Below are 6,000 nucleotides of genomic sequence, written 5' to 3'. Positions count from 1 at the left end.
CCCCCCGACTCGTCCCTAGAGGCTCGGGGGCGGCGAGTGCCGCGGACCTAGCGGTGGGGTGCGGGCGCCGGGGAGCCGGGGGCTCCTCTAGCGCCGGCGAGGACGTCACTTTGAGCGAAAGACAATGTCAAGTGCAAGTGAAGAAAAAAAGGAGAGGAGTACGAAGTAAATGTACCCAGGGCGCGTTGGACACTCTTACAATGGACACTCAGTCGACGGAAACCATCAGTTGAGGGTCGGGGGTGAGAAAATCTGATTTTCTGTTTCCTGAACCGCCTCCCATTGCTCCAGAATTTAACCCCGAAGGAGCTTCGAGACACCGCCCGCACCGTAAATCCCTGGGACTCGCACTCCGCAGACCGGCGTCCCGTGCCGCCTCCCAGACGGGCGCCCCGAGGCTGGCGCTGGCCCGTCTTTCCCTCCGGGCCCGCCTGAGGTTCCTGGCCGAGCCCGACCTTGCCCGTTCTTCCGCCTGCACCCGGGAGAGGCCTGGAGGCCTGGGCCCGGCGCCGCTTCGGGCAGCAGGGCTCCGGGTTGGCCGGGGACGCAGCCCGGGCGCGAGCGCGCGAACGAGGCCGCGCCACCCCCGCCGCCGGGCGCAGGTGGAGGTGCTCTGTGGGCCGCTTACCCCGGGGCCGAAGGCGGGCCGGGCCCCCAGTTACCCGGGAAAGGTCTATTTTCGGGCCCCCCTCCCCCGCCCAGCGTGCGCCCTCCCCTCCTCCCCTCCGGTACAGTTTGTCTTTTTCGGTTTCTTTCCTCGACGCTTCTCGGTTCCTCCATCCCTTTGCGGCACGCGCCCACCACCAACCCCGCGGGCGAACTGGAGGGCTCTGCGTGCCCCGGGGCCGCCTCCCCTACGGGCCGGGGACCGAGGGGGAGGCCGCCTTGCCGCCGGGAGCAGCGCGGGCGGGAGATGCGCGGAACGTCCAGGACGGGGAGGGGGCCGCGCCAGCGCCCGGGCCCTGCGTCCCTCCCCATCTGTCGGACCAAAGCTGCTGAAGCTGCAGAATTGCGCTGGCGCCCGTCCACCGGCTGCAAACAAAACCAAACAAAACGCGGCGAAAGGAAAAGCGAAATGGCGCTGCTGAAAATGGAGCCTCGGCCTCTAGGACGTCTTTCTTTCCTCCTCTGTCTCTTACTTCGTCTACTTTGTGTTTCTAGTCCTTCAACGCCCCCCTCCTCGGCTCTCCTCCCCGTAATCTCTACCCCATCGTCCTTTTGCTTTTCTGATTAACAATCTCCTTCCCCCGCTTTTCCTTCTTTTCTTTCCCCTCTCGGTTCCTCCTTCTCCATTTTGTGTCACAGGCGCTTCTCTTCTCAGTTCCCTTTCTGGGCTCGCGCTCCCCCGCCCGTCTCACTTGGGTGTTTTCTGCGTTTCGGGGAGCGGGGGTGGTAGGGACGGTGAGGCTAGGTAGCCAGTGGGTTCGGTAGAGACAGGTTTTATTTAGAACCCAAACAGCTCCTTTAATTAGTCGTGCGCTCGCCCTGCGCCCTCGTCCCCCGCGGGTCTGCGCCCGGACTCGCGCGGCGCCGTCCCACCAGCCGGGCGTCACCGCCCAGGAGGAGGCTCAGGGCTTACGCAGAAGTGAATACCTTTTTATATATTTTAAGCTTAGATTATCGTTTTTGCAGTGTTCGTGAGCATGGCATACTTTGGATAGGTGGATTTCATTTTCCCAAGGGACTTCCAAAGACCATTTTAAGAGAAGCGTGCAGAGAAGACAGCAATATTAATCATTTTTTCTTGCTTTCTTTTGAGCAGAGGGAACCCCAAGCACTAAGATACTTATGTTTTTAAGGCCAAACTTTTTTGAAAATGACTTTTTCTTTTACACTCACAGTTGACTTTGATCCTTTAAAAAAAGAGGGTGAACTCTTTAAAAAGAGACCGATGCTTTTGAATACATAACACCCCCCAATTGTGGTTCTCGGATAGTTTCTCTAGACGCATTATGATTTTGAGGTTCAAGGTCTCTAAGCGCTCTTCAGTGACACAGTGGGAAATATGTTGCTACGTTAAAGATAAAGCAGAAGGTGATATTTCCTGGTTGTGCTCAATCTTAGTAGTAGAGAGTGTCGGGTTTGTTTTTGCTTTTTTTGGGGGGGGGTAAGGGGGGGGTTGGGCAGAATTTGCCTTGGTTCTGTTAAAGAACCAACTGATAGAAGCTATTTCAAGTGAAGAGCTTCAGTCAATACAAATCTGAAAGCAGTGACATCATTTTCTGACCTGAGTGCGTCTTTTAGTCATGGTAGAAAGGTTAGTCTCCGTACAATATTTGAAAATAAAATGATTTTGCTTCCCAGTATATTTATTACCAACTACATTTCACTTTATTCCCAAATCTTCTGGCCAGTTTCACCTCTGGTGGTCTGGCAGAACCATACCCTCCAGAAAAAAATACAAGTGCTCCTCCCTTATGTGATTCTAATGCTCTTGGAATTATTTGAAAGGATTTCAAAATTTTACAAGGAGAATCTTTTTAAAAATGTCTCAGGGTAGTATTCTTTGAAAGAATCTTAGAATGGTTCTTTTTAAAAATTACCTTCCTTGGTTTTCATTTATTGCTTTGGTTAAAGTTAGGCTATGTTCATATCTTACTTTCAGACTATTTCTTTATGAAAGAAAGGAGAAAGGAAGTAGGTCTTGGCAAGAACTAAACCAATGGAGCTAGGCCTTATTAAGAGCCTAAATCTGTGAATTGCTATCCTCATGATATGTTTATCAAATTGAGTTTTGCACGTGTTTTTCTCTGACTCAAATAGTTGACTTTATGTCTTTTAAAAATAGGTTTTAATCCAGGCTCCTGCTTCTTTGTTACGCTTTTCTCCTGGTAGATGAACAAATAAAATGAGTCTCACTGGAAGGGTAGGTAGATCTTTTTTTTCCAGACAAGATTTCTAAAAATAGGCAAAGTTAGAAAGTTATTATTACCCTTCATTTTAATTGGAATGATTCAGTACTTAATACCAAGTTAATCCTATTGTTGTTATTTCCTGCTCAAAGGAGATAAATTAAGGCACAACTCAGTTTATTTTAGATGGACAACTTTGTATATAAGCAAGTGGGGCTAGAAAAAAGTATCATATATTTAGATATCTAGATATATAGTACTAGTAATGTTCAAAGCCCATTGAGGCAGTGTATTGGGGAGGAGGGTATAAATCAGACATGGTATCTGATGTTGAAGAGTTTACAGTTTATAAGGAGAGATTAATTCCTTCTTTATTTTTTCTCATTTAAAAACATTCATATGGACAAAAATAAAATTAGATCCCTACCTTACTCTACACACAAATTAAATTTCAGATAGACTAAAAACCTAAATAAGAAAAACAAAACTTTAAAAATATTAGAAGGAAATATAGGAGAATATCTTTATGACCTTGGTGTAGAGAAGGATTTCTTAAAACATTAAAATGCACAATCCATAGAGGAAAGGATAAATTGAATTATGTTAAAATAAATCATATATATATGACAAAAGACATCATAAAAGGACAAATGGAGACAATATTTCCAAGACATGTACTTGACAAAGGATTAATATTCAGAATGTGTAAATAGCATATAAAGAATTTAATAATTTACATATGAATAATTACATAAGTAAAGGATACGGGTGAGGATATACACATGTGAAGTAAAAGTATAGTGCTATTACCAGGAAGGATATATATCGACTTCAAAAAAAGTGATTTCCTTTTGGAGAAAAGGAAGGAGGGGAATAGGAAGGAATCCAAAGGGGTTGTCAATTCTTTATAAAAAGATCAGAGCCACCTATGGCAAGATGTTAACATTTTTGTTGTTTGTACTTTATCATAAGATTATTATAATTGGACTTCCCTGGTGGCGCAGTGGTTAAGAATCTGCCGGCCAACGCAGGGGACACGGGTTCGAGCCCTGGTCCGGGAAGATCCCACGTGCCGCGGAGCAACTAAGCCCGTGTGCCACAACTACTGAGCCTGCGCTCTAGAACCCGCGAGTCACAACTACTGAAGCCCGTGCACCTAGAGCCCGTGCTCTGCAACAAGAGAAGCCACTGCAATGAGAGGCCTGCGCACAGCAATGAAGAGTAGCCCCTGCTCGCTGCAACTAAAACAAAAAAAAAAGAAAGCCCGCGAGGAGCAACAAAGACCCAACGCGGCCAATAATAAGTAAGTAAATAAATAAATGTATTTTTAAAAAAAGATTGTTATAATTTATTTAAAAATCTCTGGGACTTCCCTGGTGGCGCAGTGGTTAAGAATCCGCCTGCCAATGCAGGGGGCACGGGTTCGAGCCCTGGTCCGGGAAGGTCCCACATGCTGCAGAGCAACTAAGCCCGTGTGCCACAACTACTGAAGCCCGCGCAGCGCACCTAGAGCCTGTGCTCCGCAACAAGAGAAGCCACCACAATGAGAAGCCCGCGCACCACAACGAGGAGTAGCCCCCGCTCGCGCAACTAGAGAAAGCCCGCGCGCAGCAACGAAGACCCAACACAGCCAAAAATAAATAAATGAATTATTTTTAAAAAAATCTCTAACATCAATTCCTAGTGCAAAAACCAAACAATGACACTTTTCTTTTTCTTAGTGATAATCTTTGTAGGATGTTGTTCACATATATGATGACAAAGTAAACACCATTCCTCAGTATTTTTCCTCTACCGTGTTTGTTATATGATGTTCACATCACAGAGATTTCCCTAGTTTGGTGTTTCTCTGTTGTAGGCTTATTTGTTTTCTGAGTACATTTAGTGAGAAGAGAGAAACATGTTTGAAACTATGAATAAGCATAAGAGCATTTATTCTTATATGATGTAATCATTAAAAAATGCTTTTAAAAGGAAGTAAATTAAAAACCTTCCACACCATTATAGAAACACTTGAAAAATCAGTCTCAGGCCTAGCATGCAAGATGTTATTTTGGCACGTCTAATTTTTTTGGTGCAGACTGAGTATCAGGAATTGGTATTTTGGAAGTATATATGTGGTCTCATGTTCTCATTTTACATGGCAGGAGTTCATACAATGTACATTTCTACCATTGCTACTTTTCATTAACAGAAGTTTTGTTTGCTTGTAACTTTCCCAGGGACTATTCATATCATGGCAGCACTGAAATGATGTAATATTTCATTTGCTTTGAGACTTTATGTTAGTATTAGGCCAACAAGCATGGGGAAGCAACATAGTTATTGTTTCGCTTACCCATGTGTGAGCTGAGTGCGGGGCGTTCCCACATTGTATGAACTCCTGCCATATGCATTGGTGGGTGACGCCAATACAGTCATGTCAAATGAAAGTGCCATGAGATGCATTACTCTTTGGGCACATATGGATCCTGCTAATTATGCCAAAGTAACCTTCTGGAAGTTCTAAAACTTTACTCAGAAACCTTTTATGACTCCCTATTGCCAACAGAATTACAGCCCAAATCTCTTCTCTGGCATTAGAGGCCCCTGTACCCTCATTACATTTGCATTTCCAGCCTCATTTCCAAAGACTACTGAAAAAAACTGTCTTTTAGCTGCTAATCTGTATTATTTGTACTATGTTTATTAAAAAGAGGGGTCTATACTCACTTGTCTCTCTTTTCTTTCTTCCTGTATAAATTAGAATGTAATAGAAAACCCAGCTAACACAGAAGGTTGTTTTTGTTGTTGTTGTTTTTAATGTGACAAGAAGTCCGTAGGTAAAGAGTTGCTAATATTTTCTCAGGGGTTCAGTGATGTCTCAGCTCTGAAATTCGCTTGACCTTTACCTCATGGTTGTAGAATGGCTGCTAAACTTTAAGTATCACATCTTCACCATGGGTGCAAAGGTGGGAAGGCAGGCAGAAAGTTTATTCTTCATCAGCCTTAGCCTTGTCAAGGAGGTAAAATATTTTCCCAAAACACCCCACCAAAGGATTTCCTCTTACATCTCATCAGTCAGAATTTTGATATAGTTTAGGAACTGGGCCCATTTTTCCACATCAAAGGGAATCTTCTCAACGCCTAAATAAAACTGAAGTTCTGT

General features: G+C 44.9%; 1 protein-coding gene across 1 annotated transcript in view; it reads left to right on the top strand.

Moving 5' to 3' along the window:
• Window positions 1–248: 248 nt before the first annotated feature.
• The window catches only part of DNAJC1 (DnaJ heat shock protein family (Hsp40) member C1), a 380,649-nt gene continuing 374,897 nt past the window's right edge, over window positions 249–6,000 (top strand). The window contains exons 1-3 of the mRNA XM_082385491.1: window positions 249–2,257; window positions 2,789–2,866; window positions 3,825–4,155. The gene's annotated coding sequence lies outside the window, so the exon portion shown is untranslated. The remainder of the gene's footprint in view (window positions 2,258–2,788; window positions 2,867–3,824; window positions 4,156–6,000) is intronic.

This window comes from Balaenoptera borealis (assembly GCF_965194805.1).
Source record: "Balaenoptera borealis genome assembly, chromosome: 3".
Classification (NCBI taxonomy): Eukaryota; Metazoa; Chordata; class Mammalia; order Artiodactyla; family Balaenopteridae; genus Balaenoptera; species Balaenoptera borealis.
This window is presented reverse-complemented; position numbering and strand designations above follow the sequence as displayed.